Raw genomic sequence first — 18819 nt, forward strand, 5'->3', positions numbered from 1 at the left:
AATCTTTTCAAAGCCAACCGAAAAGACTTCAAAGGTTGCTGTTAATTGGATGTAAACAAGAGGCGGCTCCAAAACGTCCCCTTCTGCAGCCATGACATCATGTACGTCCAGTCAAGCATGTGGACATGTTTGTGCCACAGGATGGGTACAATTATTCATCAAAGGTTAATTTATGGATTTTTAAATACAATGCAGACGAGCATAAAAAGATGAAACGCCGCTCTCTGAAAAGAGGACCTGGCACTGGACAGCAGGATGAGCAAGCCGGTCAATGGCTCCTATTGTCATGCAAAATGTGCAAACTGAGCGATTTCAAACAGATCTCGCCGACAACACAATTAAACCATGGCGAATAAATAAATAGACATTTGAAAGTCGGCCGGAGACAAAAGAACCTCAGAGACCGCCAAAACAAAAGGGAGGATGGAGAAGAAAGAGGACAAACTGCCATAACAATCTGGACCCTGGATTGAACGATACGTGGGGTCTCTGTGCATGTGTGTGTGGTTTTTGTGTGCATACTGTGTGAATTTATGCTTCATGCGCATGTGTGTCATTGGTGGTGTGTTTGTGCGTGCGTGTGTGTGAGGTGGGGGGAAGAGCAGTTACAGCTTCTTGTTAACCCATAAGAAAGGAGGCAGCGAGGTGGAACCGACAGGGACGTTGCACTCTGCCTCTCCACCCAAATATTGGTGTGTGTGTCTGCTGGCCTGAGACCCCCAGCTGGGGACTCCGCCTGCACCGGATGGGGACAAAGACGCCTTGATGAGTCCAGAATCGACCTCCTCTCACCTTCCCCAGGGGGCCGGGAAAATGCCCCTGCAGGCCGGCTCAGGAACCCCTTACAGCCGAAGGGCAGATCAATATGTGCCTTATGGCAGAAACAGATCTGATCTGACAGATCTGCAAAAAACTGCCTTTACCAAAAGAAGTACAGTCTACTGAATCATTCATATTGTTTGTTAACTCCACATTTTAGAGAGCATCTGACCTGCCAGGTCATTATTAAGAGATCATTTGGATCATTGCAACCACCAGATAGGAATATGAGCAATAACATGTACTGTATATTCGGTGGAGAAGCCTATTTGTGGCTGCACTGTGTACATGCCTGTCTCTTTATGTATGTGTTTGCGTGTGTGTGCACTTGTTCTTCTGACTTGATTGGGTCCAATGACCAGAAGCCCACAAACGGCATGGGGCCTCGTGGGCCCATAAAGATGGGACCCACACCGATTTTGATTTAAACTAGCTCAGGAGCCTCCCATTACATGCCTCTTGCTTTTTTTTTTCACTTGTCCCACAAGGTGACAAAGTAGCGCAGAGGATTGTGGGTCAGAATAGCCAGAAAAGCATGCTGGCTTGCATACTGCAAAATGCAACCGGATGTAGTAGGATATCCTGCTATTTTTGGCATACTGCACTTGACATACTATGTATTGGGACATAGCCTACTAAATATTTTTCTGGCATACTAAATGGTATGGTAGTATGGGTACTGGAATGCACAGAAGGTATGGTGTGAGACAAACAGGATGCACAAGGAATTTACATTTGTAGGGACCAGGTGAAGTTTTTGGCAATGATAATTACCTCCGCCAAGGCCGAAGGCCTAGGAAGGAGGTTATGTTTTCAAAATAAAATTAAAAAAATAAAAAGATTTTGGTGGTGATCTGGATCATGTGACGGAGTATTAGGGCCACATTGAGGAAAAAAAAATCGGAGATTTCGAGAATAAAGTCATAATATTACGAGAATAAAGTCTCATGCTGCTATGTCCTCTCGCCCGTTTTGTTGGTTGCTGGTATGTTTTCCTAATATTCCGACTTTTTTTCATGTAAAGTTATGACTTTATTCTCGTAATATTACGACTTTATTCTCATAATATTACGACTTTATTCTCGAAATCTCAGATTTGTTTTTTCCTCAATGTGGCCGTAATACTCCATCGTAGGATCATGATCCAGCTTCGGGATTTTTTTTAATAACTCTGCTCAGCCTGTGCATTAACACCACAGGTTTTAAGACATGTGCAGTGTAACTGATGAGGCGTTAATGACCACCCAGCTCTCTCTCCTCCTGCCAGCTTTCATGAAACATGTAACCTGCCTTGGCGGAGGTCTGCGCTCTCCGAGTGCACTTCTAGTTAAATGTTCTGCTGGAATAGAGAGGAAGTCTGAGAAAAGGGTCATCAACATAAATGCAGAAGAGATTTCTGGGTGTTGTCGTGGGAGGTTCTGTTCTGGGGAAGTTTGCAACAGATGTTGTCCTACACCTAGAAAACAGAGAAGTTGTAGCAGAGTGGGAACTGAGGGTGATAGTGCAGTATAAGACCAGTATCGCTAGTTGGCGCTAATGCAACAGTCTGGATGCCAACCAGCATTAAAACCATGAAGAAGAAGATGGTTCTTCTTGCCAGATAGTGATCTACTCAGAGCCATGCTGTGTCCATGTGCCCTGTAGGCCACCAACCAATTCAACAACTCCTGTGAGCTAAAAGTAGGTTTATTTGACTTTGTTCATTTGATATTGTTTATTCCTCGGAAACAAGTTCTCCTTGGGGATTAATAAAATACCATTTTATACAGATCACTAGCTGCTAATTTAGCTGCTAATTTCTGGATAAAAAGCACTAAAACGTTTATATTTCTCAACATATTTTAATGGTTTCACCTGGATACCACTGGCCAGTTTATGACTGTAGCGGGACCATGTAGACATTATGTACATAATTTACCATAATCAGGGTTTTGGTGCATGTGTAACACAAACAGTTTTATTGTGTAATGTTTTATATCAACTGATTTCAATGAGTCGTTTTTCAATTCAAGGTTTTCAAGTAATCTCGTTACTTTTTTAACTCTAATCAGGTCGAGGGTATCCTGCTGAAAACAGGTGTTGTTGTTAGCAGTCTATTAGCCTTGGGCTGAGTCTGTCAACCAATCAGAGGCTGTGTTCCTGACTGTGGCAGCTCTGATCTCAAACACATTGTGCATTGGATTGACCCCATCAGCATGGAGTGGATGATTTGTTTTATTTAAGATTAAAGGAATACATACACATACTTGTAAAGGGACATACAGACAGCAGGAGCAACATATATAAACAAAAAAAACTACCCATTGTAATAGTGCAGTGTCAAGAGATAAGTTCATATACATACAACCAACCTCATATATAGATACATATACATACAGTATATACTGTACATATACATATCCACTTGGATACATTCGCTTACACAATTATCAATTCTATTATATTGACAAAAAAAGGACATATTTACATCCCTTTAGTTGATCTTTATCCACATTATTTATTTATTAATTTTGTTTGACTCCAATCTTCACCCTGACTCAAAGTATCCCACCGACGCTCCAAAAATATATTCTGTTCTTTAATTCTAGTAACATCCTTCTCAAGGACCCACTGAAACATTCTTGGTGTGCTGGGCTGGTTGTTGGGTTGCAAGGGCTGGTGGCAGTGCTGGTAAACACTATAATTTTATAAATAGATAATTTATGCTGTCACTTTAGGTTACTGGAAACCTGTATACCCGAATGGCAGGATCTCACTGGCTTCACAAAACCTCTGTTATAGCAGAATACATTAGAGTTTTAGTGTTATTCAGTCTTTAATACTGTGCGGGTATGTATCAATATTTATACACACTGTTTGTGAACTTCCTTCATCTTAAGTTCAGCGTATCTATGTGCTGTAGATCTGTACAGTTTACCCAAGTATTGCAATACTTGGCTCTATGTATAAACTGTAAAGAATTTCAAAGGCTGTATAATGTTTCCATGCAGTGTTGTTAAAGGTTACTGTGTTTTATTCTCTGGTATCAGAAAAAAAGTTGCCTTTGCTAATTGAGCAGCAATTAATTATTCATTATTACGAAGTATGTGTGTTGTTATTTTGAATTTAATGCTCAGTGTATAAGTACGCAGGCTAAACGCAAATGCACTATAAATGTCGAGGATTTGTTTACAACCTTGTGTTAAGTGAAATGCTTAATAAGAAGGCATTTGTGTGTTTATTTTTAGTTTTCACAGTGCTAGAGAAGTAATGCTGGTCATGCTGCTCATCATAATCCCAGAAGATTATAATGATTGCACCTGTTAGAAGCTCTCTGCTGTGATTATTGATGCCAAGGGCTACTACATCATTTATCTTTTCATAGTTGTTTGTAACTAAAGTTGTGAAACTACACTTAAAGTGATGATCTAGAAAAATACACTGTAAATTACAAGGTTGGAAAGAATGGTGAACTATAGTGGACTTAAGCCTACATAGTAAATTATACAGTAGCCTATATCTCCAGTATAATAGGTTGGGAACTAAAGTGGCCTGGTCTGAGGCATGAAAGTCCCGAGCTGCAAATGAGTCCCACTCCGGCCCCTGTACCATCCTCCTATCGATAGAGATACTATTAGAGCAGCACCTGATATAATGAGAATAATGAATGATTTTACCATGCATTTTATTTGGCTTCTTGACATGGAAATGGACCAGAAGTGATGTCAGAAGAAAGGCAGTATCACTCAGCTCAATCACTCTTATGGTCATATAACTATTTATATATTCATGGGACATCACTGCAGCATGCGTATTCTAATAAGCCTAGGTTGCCTTGAAAAAAGATACATAACTTGGTTGTGATTCTGTTGACTGCGCCACGTAGATCATAAACCCTTGAATATAAAAATTGGTTGATTAATTATTGACGATGTTTTCTCTTGTTGGATACCTGTGTAATGATTTAAACATTATTTTCACAGAGCCATAATGTTCAAAAGGAAGACAAGGATACGGCCTGCTGATGATGCAACGTCATATATTCTTTCGTCGAGGGACAAGCCAAGGTTTATGGAAAGATTTATTGATCATAACAAAGGTACATGGACGTCAGGTTCTTTTGGGGGCAGCATATTACACAACTGCATTTCTCAGTACTATTCATTTACATAGTCATGGAATAAACAAATATTTTGGCTACATGTCAGAAACGGATATCTGTTGGCAAAAAAACTGCCTTTAAGCTGCTTCCTGGTTTTGTAAATTCCAATGCATTCAGGTATAGGCAAGTCTATGTACGCCTGGCTTATATATAAATATTTACAGTAAACACAGGTGAAATTTAACTTAAGTACTCCACATTTCTTTCAATGGCATATTGCCTGTCTATATGAATTATAAATGCCTATCTTTTTATTTGGAAAATGATAAAAGGCTGTATTGATATTTCCAAAAGGGCTATGAAATCGGCCACAATGTATTATTACACTGCGTCTCTAGCTCCAGCTTACGTTGGTTTTATTTTTTTTTATACTTTATTTTTTCCCTTTTTTCAAGGTTATTTTCATATATGCAATTTACAATTCGTAATTACAATAGTTTATAAACCAATTTTTTAAGCAGTTGAGCTTAGAGAAGAACTCATTAAGTACACTAGCGAAAACAACTTCAACATTCAAAATTGAAATAAAATTAACAAAAGAATTAATAATAATAAAAAGAAAGATTTGTTGGTTTTAAAGGCAGTAGGCTGTAACATCATTTTGTTATGGTAATACCACATGTAATTTACAAGCAGTGGGTCATGCTGTATGTGAAAGGTTAAGACGACTGAATGTTTCTTCTAATTGAATGTATATTTAATTATGTGTCCTCATAGGAAGAGGAGTGTTTGCTGTCTGCAGCCCATCGAACCAGATGCTTTTGTCTTGGAGTCCAGGGGAGAATTCGTATCAGTGGAAGAATGCCGGTCAAGACACTACTCAGAGACACGGAGTACATTTCTGTTTGAGTTTGAATGGCAGAAACGTCACTGGTGGTACGTACATGTTTTGTAGAGATCAGAGATCAGGGAAATTGTAAATAAGACCTGAAACAAAGGTTTGAATTGTTGATGAATGAATGCAATCAGGAGCAATCTTTTAATCATACATGCTAGGTGGATCACAACATTTAATTCCAGTGAATCAGTTTTGGTTTGTAACTTTATCTATCACTGATAAGTCTTGACATTTTAGACTAATGAAAAGAGCTTTATCTGGATCAGGCCTTTCTCTCATCACACGTCGTACTGTTAGAGACAATGTGCTATGTATTTGAAATGTCTCTTACAATAAAACTGTGAAGATTTATACACTATGAAATTTGATATTTAAGTAGTACAATGTTTAATGGGTAGTTTTCTTATACCTTTTAGTATCGATGCATCCGGAGAAGATGGAGTGAATGAGAAACACAAATCTCCGAACTGCATCATACTAAACAGCAGGCCAGAAGCAAGAACTGAAATCAACTTCAACGATTGCAATTCAAAATGGCCATGGTGTTAAAAGGTTGGGTTGCTTAGATGAGGCATACTGATGCATTTTTTGAGAATTTTGTATTTTTTAAGTGTCTAAAAATGTGCCGACTAGTACAGCTAGTTTTAGGGTTTTTCAGTCGACGTTGCAAGTTTAAAATGTGTATTTGAATGTGGTCCATTGCGGCCTCTTTTATGTTGTCAGAGTTGTTGAGACAGCTATGCTTTCAAGGAGGGATGAGAGTGGAGCCCTGACGCCAAAGATAGATATTTAAGCAATAAACCACAAGAGGCCATGATTTACAACTATTTTACAGCAGTTGTAAAATCATTGTAAATCATGGCCTCAAGTGGCTTATTGCTTTTAAAAACAGTTACTACATATACCTGGAAAGCTTTCATAAGATATACACCCAGCAACAAAAAAATGCAATCATTTATTAATAACAAGTAATCATTCTTCCGCCAAACAATGTAGTCCTTCAGCGACATTTAGCTGAATGGTTGCAATGGCAACACATAGAGCAGCGGAAAACATGCATAAAGCTCGGGGTAATATTAACATTTATCTGGATATCACCAATAATTGTGCAGTTGTTGAAGTAATGTTCAATCATGTCAGCACTCTTCTTTGCTGGTAGGGGGCTGTTTGTCTCTGGACAGGTGTGTTTCTATCACCCCCATGGGTTCTCCAGTATACCTAATGTTAGGAGAAAGAAAAAAAGTTGTCATGTTGCCGTTACATTATAACCACAAATGTTCTCTTCCCTCCTCCCTTGGTTTGGGGAAGTAAGCTCTTTAAATGTTCATATGTCAAAGTTTAGGGAAGCGACTGTGTGCACAGCTGCTGAAATTATCATCGGTTGTAGAAATCAAAGATAAATAGCATTAAAGAATTGCAGAACAGAGTGTCAATAGTTTTCAATATCTTCTAATACTATGTGCATCTATTACCAAGTATTTTAGTTTCTATGTAGCCTAGTTTTGTGTGTAAAATCACTGCGATTGCATTGACTCTCGCTGAGCTATGCTCTCACCACCTCCCCAGCATCCAGCTCCATCTCTTCTATCCCAGGGGTGAGCTGGTTAAGAGAGTTCATCACTCCCTGAGCTACTCTGCTGTCATGCTCATTTGTGTAATTCAGGTGTTCAGGGAGTAATGAGAGTGGAGCCCTGACGCCAAAGAGAATTGATATTTTCAACAGATATATTTTATTCCATACGGACCGTGTCTGTTTGAACTAGAAAAGACCATGCTATGCACATACATGAGTACTATCAGCTCTTAATGCATTCTTGTTTTTTATCTGAATTCCAGGTGACATACAAGCGGGCTTCTGCTGTGCAGTAGAGACCGAGACGTTCCCTAAAGATCTGATGATTCTCATGAGGATTCAAACAGAGAAGAGGCTAATGCACAGGTAAAGGAGTAATGTAGACACCGTCGTAACAAACTATATTTGTTGACCTGTACACTATGTAGTTCCATTACCAAGATAGACTCTAAGGCTTTAGTCTTTTTTTCGCTCAGCAAAAAAGAGAGGTAAGCTTAGAAGAATAAAGCAGATTGATGGTCCGAATGTTTCCCATGAGGCATTTCATGTGTTAACTTCAAGTGGGTAGAATAAGACAGTGAGCAGTGACTTTTTTTAAAAATGTCAGTGTAGTATGTCATAAAATGTTTAAAAGTCATAGTCTGGTATGTCATAATAAAATTTCAAAAAAGTCATAATTTAGTATGCCATAAAAAGTAAAAAAAAAGTAATAGTATAGTATGGCAAAAATGTCATAGTATTGTATGTTGAAAAAAAGTCATAAATAAAGGTCATAGTATAGTTTATCCTAAAAAAAAACACACTATAGTATGTCATAAAAGCCATAAAACAAAATTTCAGAGTATAGTTAGTGTGTCTAAAAAAGTAATTAAAAAGTCATAGTATAGTATGTCAAAAAAGTAATAATAAAGTTTTAGTATATTACGTCAAGAAAAAGTCAGAAAAAAGTCAGTACTTCTCGCACCTCTGCTCACGATTTCATGAATGTGTAGTTGCATGCGTCTCCGACAAATAGCATTTTTAAGATGCCTCTCCCCTCCCACGTTTTTCTCCACCTTACAAACAGAGGTGGGAGGACCATCTGAAATATGCACCCTGGTAGAATAGCCATTGTGACTCCCATCATGTCACAAAGTCAACACGAGGACAGTTTCATTCACAGGAAAAGGACACAAAGGCTTCATCCACTGACCATGGCCAATGAGTAACAACTGTGGGCAGAGCAGAGACGAGCCAGCGGACATTCCAGGCAAGCCTGGCATACTTGGACTCATTTGGTATAAAATGTCTCTTCCTCTTTGTCACAAAGACGCAGCAAAGCCCTTTGTGTTTTTGCAGGAGATTTATTTTATATATATAATTGACACTTCCTCTGACTCTCATTAATAAAACAGAGATTAATTCCCAGTTGGGTTGGAGTGAGGCTCAAGGAGGGGGTTGCTGAAGGTTGGGGTAGCATGGAGGGGTTTGATATGTTGCTTGAGGTGACACATTTACACACACACACACACACACACACAGCTACAAAACCCCCTTGCTTCTCCAATCAAAAGCCCTTTCCGCTTGGAGAGAGAGGAAAAAAAACAAACTTCAAAAGCATCATCCACAGCCTGATGAGAAGCTGGAGTGTGGCAGCTGTAAACCCGCCCTCTGGCACACGGAAAGACACACCAAACAGAATTGTGAAAATAAGCCACATGCATGTGTGTGTTTGTGTGTGTTTTAGGCGACCCCTTCTGTTGCACCGTGTCCGGCTGACCACTTCGGATGAGATGTGACACTGAGGATGAATAATACAATAGAGAGATACTCGGACGTGTCAGCAGCATCTGTCTCTGTCTGGGGCTGACGTGTGTCATCCTCCCTCCTCATTCAGAACGGAGAGCGGGGGCTTATACAAAACTAATGAAGCAGACACACGCTGTATTAACATACACTCTCATGCATGCACGCACACATAGAGAGGCATAAAAACGAGTGCAGCCCTGATTGAACAAGGGGTGCCATGTGGCCACACCGTGACCAGCATCTCTCATCTCAGATTCCTCAAATTCCCCAAAGAGTCTCAGTGTGCTTTTGATACACAAAAATGAGATATCAGTGAAGGGGAACGGGTCAGCAGAGGTCGGTCACTGCAAATACTTGCAAGCAAGACCAAAACATTGAATGATTTATGATACGGCTGCAGTGAAAAGCTGGTTATTGCTGGGTGTAGTGTTCAGAGTTGTAACTGAACTGAAGTGGAGTTTGTTGTCATTTTCAAAGAAGGCAATGGCCCGACCGTTGTGCTCCGATTGGCTGACAGATGCCGTTTCCCACAGGGCCGAGGGAAGGATAATTAAAAGACAGATAGAGAGAGAGGAGGGGTAGCAGATATGATGAACAGAGATGGAGCAGGAAGAGAGTTGCTGCATTTGAACAATAGTGCAGTCTTCCTTTGTTTGTGGTGGAACAGGTTCTTGTGCAATCAACAGCAGATGACAGAGCTTTCATCGGAGCTTGTGTCAAATTATTATTTGTCTTGTACAATTTATATTTAATTCTGATGACTCCCCCCAGACATTTTTCTAATATTTTATGAACCTTTTAATGCGCTTTAACACTCTGCCAAGAATGTTGACATGTTAATGGTCTGAAATAAGACCCACGGATAAAAAAAAAAGAAAGAGAAAAAGATGCATGTTTGTTTGGGTGTCTGTTTACAATGTGTTGTACCTGTGTGTGCACGCCCAAGAGTGATTACACTGGGTTGGCAAATAGTTTCTCCTCTGTTGCGTAAGTTTCTTCCTCAGAGGTGATGAGAACCACAGCAGACGACTGAAAGCTTTTCACTGGGGATAAAGTCGAGAGGTGAATCAGAGGCGCTCTACAGTGTGTTTCTCTCTTGCCAGATAACACTGAATCATTTAATCTGGAACTGGTCGCTCCTCCAACTGAACATCACACCTAGCGGAGTGTGGCTGCAGTCTTTATTTATATTGTATGTTTATTTCAGCGTTTTAGTCACTGCTTACTTTGTATAATAAGATTTCACATTCATTCATTCATTATCCGTAACCGCTTATCCTATTCAGGATTGCGGGGGAGGCTGGAGCCGATCCCAGCTGACACTGGGTGAAGGCGGGGTACACCCTGGACAGGTCGCCAGACTCTCACAGGGCTGACAGTGACACATAGAGACAGACAACCATTCATGCCCACATTAACGCCTACGGGCAATTTAGAGTCAACAATGAACCTAACCTGCATGTCTTTGGACTGTCTGGAGAAAACCCACGCTAACACAGGAAGATCCTGCAAACTCCACACAGAACGGCCCCAAGTAGGACTCAAATCTGCAACCCTCTCGCTGTGAGGCGACAGTGCTAACCACTGCACCACCGTGCAGCCCAAGATTTTACATGCAAAAATTTAATTAATATCAACTTAAATATATCATATATTAAACTACCCAGCAGAACATAAAGTAGTTAAAATGAGCTCCACCTTGACCAACTACAACAGTAAAATGCTTTTTTTGCAGTACAATTTGCTGACAATACTTCTGTACTTATATTTAAGTATGATTTTAAAATGCAGGACTTTTACTTGGAATATGGAGCATTTTTACATTGTTGTATTTCTACTGTCACTTAAGTAAAAGGATCTGAATAGTTTTTAAAAAAAAATACATTTAGACTGGCAATAATGCCACCTAAATGAGCTTTATATCAACATAATGAGGAGACTTTTCACTGAACATATCTGCAAAGTCGAAAAATTATTATACTCAATGTATCCTGCAAAATATTCTGTGACAACGTATTTCTTTTGTTTTAAAGCATGATTGACATTTTCATGGACGGGTTTAGCTCTTGGTAAAGGTTGGGTAAAGATGATGGTCTTTAATAAATACTGAAAATGTCAACACTGCCTTGAGGAACAAGACGATCTTCTTCTAACCTTAACGTGCTTTTGTAGCTTAACCTAACCAGTGAGTTGAGGCAGTTTTTACTTGAGGCGTCTTTAAAGTGAGGTCATGACAGTAATGTCTCCAACTAAAATATGTACATATATTTCAGGATGCGGTGCATCCTTGGTAATAATCACTTTGGATCTAAAATAAACAGTATTTAAATAAAAAATATGACTTTCCAAAAGAAGTGGTCTCTTGGCTCAACTTGCCCCAGATGAGGCTATCAGTCATACCTGTCCATCAGTGAAGTGAGGTTTTCTAAGAACTCCCCAATCGCTCTTCCAAGAGACGTTGCTTCAGGCGTGCGGCTGACAGATGGTGATTTACCCTAAAAGGTGACCCAATCACGTCCTGGAAGAGGTTAAAAGTTGATTAGCCGACATGATCATCTTGTTATGTATCCTTTATTGAACCATTGCAGTTTATGTAACAAGTTAAAGCTATAATCTCTAAATAAATGGCTAAACTTCTTAATTCAGGATTGATTTTAAGATCTTATTAATAACTTTGAAGGCTCAACATGATCTGACCCCAAGTTATATCGCTTTTTTTTAATTATTATTATCATTATTATTAGAAAGGAGGCTGGGTCATGAATCATATCTTTGGGGGTGTTACACATGCGCAGTAAAATCTGGCCTGCACTTGCCGAAATTGAGCCAATCGCAACGCACGGCCGCAGCTTCAGTTACACTGCATGTGTTATACCCCATACCCCAAGACCCATGTCCGCCCGTGACCCTGCCTCCTCTCTGAACCCGGGCCGCCGCGGTTAGGACTCAGCCTTATTATATGGGCGCCCGCTCTACCAACTGAGCTATCGGGGATCCTCAAACCTCCTCTCGCTAGTTGACCCCAGGTCAAGGCTGGACATTAGGCTTGCAAGCACATTATCTGTTCATTGCATGAAATATATATTTTTATATGAAAGCCTTTCTCGATGCCTGATTTGTAAATTTGTGTTGCATTATCTTCTTTTGTTCTGTTTTTGCCTTTCGGCACGTTATTATTTTAGTTCTTACCATTGTTTTTTATCATTGTATCTGTATTGTATCTTTTTTGTTTTATTCTCATGTATGTTGTGAAGCACTTTGTAACCGTGTTTAGATAAGAGCTATACAAACAAAGTCATTATTATTTAGTTTTGCAGTGTTTTAGGTCACAGGGCCCTTTTGTACTTTTTTAAGCTGCGGTGTCGTAGTTTGTTTTTCATTTGATTTATACATTTTTGGTCCAACATATTTTGTAAGGAAGGACGTACATGTTGTGGTAAACAAAGTTGTCCATTTGGAAAACTAGAAAGACTAAAATTCAGGGTGTTGGCTCCACAGATCCAGTGCAGTGAGTATGCACATTATCAAAGTGGACAGTATGGAGATATTCAGCTTCATATGGGCTCTGAGTTGTGTGCCTCTAAACTGCTTCTGTCCTGTTTGTTGGGTTTTTGTCTCTAGTAATTTGTATAGACACGTCTGTGTTTAATGGTAGTACCTTTGAGTTGTTAAATAAAGGCAGTATAAAATTAAAATTCTCTTTCTTTCTGCACGCTGGCACACACATCCACCCGGCTTTGTCTCATTCTGGTGTTTGGTGTTGCAGCAGTTAGTGGCCTTTTGCTCTTTTGGCAGCGTCTTTCCGTCTCCACTCCCCCCTCTGTCCTCCGTCCCTCCCTCCCTCCCTCCGTCCCCCATCACCAGCGGCCAGACAGCCATCCAACCCTGCCAGATCTGGTGGGAGGCTGGCGACAGCTCCGTTCCAGCTCCTAAATCAGAGAGGCTGTGTTTAGATCCCCCCTGTAGAGCAGCGCCACACTTGCGATGAGCTCCGCTGCGCTCTACTCTTCCAAGATGAAAGAGGGAAGTGCTGAGGAAGCTCTACGCAGTTATTCTCACCCGTTTGTCCATTTCGTGCTGAGTCTGTCAGACTTTTTGAGAAAACATTCTGCCTTTTCTCCTTCATCAGCTAATATTACATTCAAGAAAAAGAGACAAAAAGTGTTGTGGTGGTTCTTGCAGAAGCACTCAAGGAAATTATCAAAGAGCACACAGATAAAGGACACAAACCACCTTATTTAGACGGAGAAAGCAACTTTTCTCTGCTTCTGATGATGTTGAAAGGCTCGTACTGTGAGGAAAGTGCACCACCTCAGGCTACATTCTTCGAAAGGGACAACAAATCCTCACAGAGTTCTTCAAATAATACAGGGAGGTTTAAGTGCACCATCAACAAAAGTGCATCTGTAGCTGATATAGTGAGACCCTACAGCTCCCTTTCATTCACTTTAGATTCACTTCACATCACTGCCTGGTTTTAAGGGCTTCCTGCAGGCCTTTTGTTCCCTTTTACTCCAGATGCACATGTATATTTTCCACTTCTAATGCCCATTTTCTTAAAAGCAGTGCACATGCTCCCTAATGTACTTTCAGAAACAACTTTGATGATGGTAAGAAACTTTTACACAAAGCTCCTATTGGGTCTTTCCAGGGAGAAACATAGCTACTTGATTTGCCCACATCTTCACATTCTGACATGGAGAGGGTTTTCCATGCTGGTTGCCAGTAGGCTGTTTGTCTTGGCACCACCAGCATTTGACTTTAGGTATAAAAAATGTGTGTGTTTGTGTGTGTATGAGGAAAGTTCTTTCTGCTTCTTTGAAAATGCCACAGAGACCTCCCACACTGCATCAGCCTTGAACAATACTGCATCCTGAAACACAGATGGAAAACGCTTAAAGCTGTGGACTCTGATTTAACAATGTTAATTATTGTGCAGATGGAGAATTATCGCATAAAGTTGTGGGTCCTTGTTGGTGAACAAACATTTAGACTATGGGCAAGGAATTCCTTGCGGCCATTAGCGGGGAACTTCATTTTTTAAAGAGTTTCATAAAGGAATAGTTCAAAATTTGGTGAAATATAGGCTGCTTACTTCCTTTCTTGACAAGAGTTACGGTGCCTTCAAATGAAACTCGTGACCTCTTGTTTACAACATGAGAAGTCGTGTACACATATGCTTGGTGTTCAAGTGGTTAAGTCATAAGAACACCGCTGCTAAGCAACGGTAATATTAACGTTACTGTCGGCGTCTAGAAGCCAGAGACGCTAACAATTTAGCAAGCGAGTAATATAATGCAGGAAATGTAAAGGCATAATGACAGAGGAAAAAGATGAGGCGGTTGGGAATATCAACATTTTCCTCAGTCATATACAATTTTGAAGAATTACAATATACGACTAAAATTACAATAATATTCACCAAAAAATGAACTTCCATGGCCTCCGCCATTTCTGACAACGTCAACAAACACGTCACAACTCTTGAACTCTGAGCTTTCAGAAACTTTCCACTTAGAAGGCTGTGAATATCACAAGAGGAGGGCGTTCAGATGAACTTCTTCTCTGGTAAACACGACCCCATTTGAAGGCACCACGAGATGAGGAGATTGCCAACGCTCTCATTTCTGCACAGTAAATATGAAGCACTGTCAGGTATCTTAGCATGAAGACTGGAAACAGCTAGCCTGGCTCTGTCCAAAGGCAACACTGCACCCGGTGCAGAGAAACCCAATCCAGCACATCATCCCAGTAAAACCAGCTCATTGTTTTTAAACTGTACAATTAAACAAACGAGATACAACGTGGAAATTAGAGAGCTTTTGAAGTGCTGGTAGGCAGGGTTTATTTTAACATTTGGACAGGGCCAGGCTAGCTGTTTCCCTCTGCTTCCAGTCTTTATGCTAAACTAAGATAACCAGCACTGCCAGCAAACTGTACAACAGACAGACAGTTGCAATACCTTAATTTGATGTCTTTTTAGGCTAATTATCATACCACCAAAAAATCATTGCCATAGAGCCTACATAATGCTTAAAAATACAGAAGGCTACCTACCGACAAAATGAGATCTTTTAGCATTATTATAGCCTGCATTTAAACAAGTTTGTTAAATCAATATATATATATATACGTATATATATATATATATATATATATATACGTATATATATATACACACTCAACGGCCACTTTATTAGGCACACCTGTTCAATTGCTTGTTAACACAAATAGCTAATCAACCAATCACATGGCAGCAACTCAATGCATTTAGGCATCTATAGACGTGGTGAAGAGGACTTGCTGAAGTTCAAACCGAGCATCAGAATGGGGAAGAAAGGGGATTTAAGTGACTTTGAACGTGGCATGGTTGTTGGTGCCAGACGGGCTGGTCTGAGTATTTCAAAAACTGCTGATCTATTGGGATTTTCACGCACAACCATCTCTAGGGTTTACAGAGAATGGTCCGAAAAAGAGAAAATATCCAGTGACCGGCAGTTGTGTGGACGAAAATGCCTTGTTGATGTCAGAGGTCAGAGGAGAATGGGCAGAGAGGTTCGAGATGATAGAAAGGCAACAGTAACTCAAATAACCACTCGGTACAACCAAGGTATGCAGAATACCATCTCTGAATGCGCAACATGTGGAACCTTGAAGCAGATGGGCTACAGCAGCAGAAGACCACACCGGGTGCCACTCCTGTCAGCTAAGAACAGGAAACTGAGGCTACAATTCACACAGGCTCACCAAAATTGGACAATAGAAGATTGGAAAAACGTTGCCTGGTCTGATGAGTCTCAATTTCAGCTGCAACATTCAGATGGTAGGGTCAGAATTTGGCGTAAACAACATGAAAGCATGGATCCATCCTGCCTTGTATCAACGGTTCAGGCTGCTGGTGGTGGTGTAATGGTGTGGGCGATATTTTCTTGGCACACTTTGGTCCCCTTAGTACCAATTGAGCATCGTTTAAACGCCACAGCCTAACTGAGCATTGTTGCTGACCATGTCCATCCCTTTATGACCACAGTGTACCAATCTCCTGATGGCTACTTCCAGCAGGATAATGCACCATGTCACAAAGCTCAAATCATCTCAAACTGGTTTCTTGAACATGACAATGAGTTCACTGTACTCCAATGGCCTCCACAGTCACCAGATCTCAATCCAATAGAGCACCTTTGGGATGTGGTGGAACGGGAGATTCGCATCATGGATGTGCAGCCGACAAATCTGCAGCAACTGCGTGATGCTATCATGTCAATATGGACCAAAATCTCTGAGGAATGTTTCCAACACCTTGTTGAATTTCTGCTACGAAGAATTAAGGCAGTTCTGAAGGCAAAAGGGGGTCCAACCTGGTACTAGCAAGGTGTGCCTAATAAAGTGGCCGGTGAGTGTATATGGTATGTTTAGTGAGCTAGGTGTAGTTTGCTGTTTCTCTGCATATCAGCTTGGTTTTTAGCTCAGGTTTGTAGTCACAGCTAATTTTACATGCTGTATTCCTGGATATTATACATTTCTATGGTTTAATATTTTTTTGTATGGTAAAAAAGACAAAACGTCAGATCCCAGTCTTAACTCAGTTTTGACCAAGTATTAGCTATTTTTACCAAATATTGGTAGCTTCAGCTTCAAATTGAAAGGACAGATATTAGAGTCAATCTTCCTGTCTACTCAAGAAAGCAAATATGCATATTTCCCAAAACTATTCCTTTAATCCTAGACTAAACATTGTTTTGTGATCAAATGATTTGTCGCCATGAATCTCAAAAGCACACATGAGAAGCTAATGTGTTTACTCTTCTCTGGAACAGGCTGATCTCTCACAATGGTGGCATTCAGCACTTCCTGCTGCAGTGTAATCAGCACACAGGCACATGGGAATAAAACTGGAACGACCAGACAGTCACCGGGCTACAGCTGACAGCGAAATGCAAATACTGCGAGCACAAAGAGCGAGTCAGCACAGAGCACACTTCCTTTATAATCCATCTCCCCCTTTCAATTCACCTGAGGCGTCTCTCCTGGCAGAACAATAGCCCTGCCCCTGATCTGATTTCTACCTGGCATAACCTCTCTCTGCGGGGGCCTTTTCACCATCGCCCCACACACAGGGACTTCCTTTGTTGATGCAAGATGGAAGATCAGTTTAGCAGGCTGCAGGAACAATGATTCTCATTCATCTGATGCAAAACTATGAAGCAGACAGCGTGAAATCAGTCCAAGTTTACATATCACACTTTACAACCCATGAGAAATGTCTGAAGAGATACTGGTGTAAATAAGTAACTACACACAGTTGTTTCAGGCCACAGACCTCTCGTCTCTTTATCTATCACTGATAACAGCTACAACCTGAAAAATTCAAACCTTATCTTTTACCTTAGGCTACCTTATCTTGGACAAACGTCTCTTTTCCAGAATATACCCCAGCCTGCCAAGGAGGTTATGTAAGGAGAGTTTGAAGCAGCCTTGGCTGAGAGACATGTTTTCCTGCCGACTATCTTCCTGTAATCACCTTGGGTGTTAGCGAAGAGGAGAGATAGAGTCCGCTTTGTGTCTTTTCAACAAGAGGATCTTTGTGTCAGCACAGGAGCGATGAAACAAGACTCAGATAAGCAGCAACGAAGCACATTCCTTCATAACATCACTTGCAAAAAGAACAAAGTAGGAGGTTGAGGAGGATGCAAGCTGGTTTAAAAACATTGCAGGTTGCATAGCAACCTGGGGGTCCTGAACCCCACAAAGGGTTGCAAGATAAATTTGAGGGGTTGCAAATGGACAGCAAAGCCAAAAAACATATTTCTGCCGCACAAAATCGTACTTAATGTTTGCTTAATATGCAGCGGTAGCAGTCGGTCAGTTCCACCACTTAGGTCCAGACTGAAATGTCTCAACAACAGCTGGATGGATTGCCATTCAAAGACATTCATGATTCCCAGAAGATTAATCAACAACTTTTCATGATCTTGACTTTTCCTCTACTGCCGCCATGAGGTTCACATTTGTGGCCTCTTATCAGAGGTAAAATTATAATAATCCGACCACTTCCTTAAGACAAGGAAACGTCACAACTGATATGCAACCAGTGACAAGTGTCACAAGTAGACACTGCTTCATTTTGAGGGGTCACAAGCCAAAAAGGTTGGGAACCCCTGAATGTGAATTGTGGCGTTGTTCAGTAGCCAGGCTGAACTCTTTAAACAGCCTAAAGGCTCATTCCAAAGTACGCTGTTAGATCTGAACAGAAGAGCAAAAACAAATACAGACCAACTGCTGACAGAGAGTCTATCAAACTAAGATTTGTCTCAGCGTTTTATGAGCCTGCAGGGAGGTTCGTCTGCACGTCTGTCTCTGTGGAGCGGCTATTTGTTTAACTTTGCGGTGAAAAGTGCCTCCGACACAGAATAACAACAGCCAAGACTCCTGACTTCCTGCAAACTGCATTACATAAAAATGCCTCGGAGCTGCGAGGCGGTCGAGTTGAGGACTGGAGACGTTGGATGAGAGGGGAAGAGACAGGGAGACATGAAATGGGCAGAGCAGTGGAAGGAACGAGACAGAAACAAAGACGGCGTAAAATGCAGCCTCCCTCCACAGGGGAAGCAGCCTGGAAAAATAATTGTTGAGAGGAGACAGAGGAAAGCCACTAATGAC

At 40.7% G+C, this 18819-nt stretch overlaps 2 long non-coding RNA genes across 2 annotated transcripts; one reads left to right on the top strand and one right to left on the bottom strand.

Moving 5' to 3' along the window:
- The first annotated feature begins 2255 nt into the window (after positions 1-2255).
- On the top strand, positions 2256-7800 carry LOC119488160. The gene is made up of 5 exons (XR_005206885.1): positions 2256-2488; positions 4782-4897; positions 5678-5836; positions 6215-6350; positions 7635-7800. It is a non-coding gene; the product is annotated as an uncharacterized LOC119488160 (long non-coding RNA).
- Positions 4740-14464, bottom strand: LOC119488159. Its single transcript, XR_005206884.1, has 3 exons — positions 14277-14464; positions 13416-13419; positions 4740-4750 (listed from the first exon to the last, which is right to left on the bottom strand). It is a non-coding gene; the product is annotated as an uncharacterized LOC119488159 (long non-coding RNA).
- Between the last annotated feature and the right edge of the window lie 4355 nt (positions 14465-18819).

This window comes from Sebastes umbrosus, chromosome 5 (genome assembly GCF_015220745.1).
Source record: "Sebastes umbrosus isolate fSebUmb1 chromosome 5, fSebUmb1.pri, whole genome shotgun sequence".
In the NCBI taxonomy this organism is placed as follows: Eukaryota; Metazoa; Chordata; class Actinopteri; order Perciformes; family Sebastidae; genus Sebastes; species Sebastes umbrosus.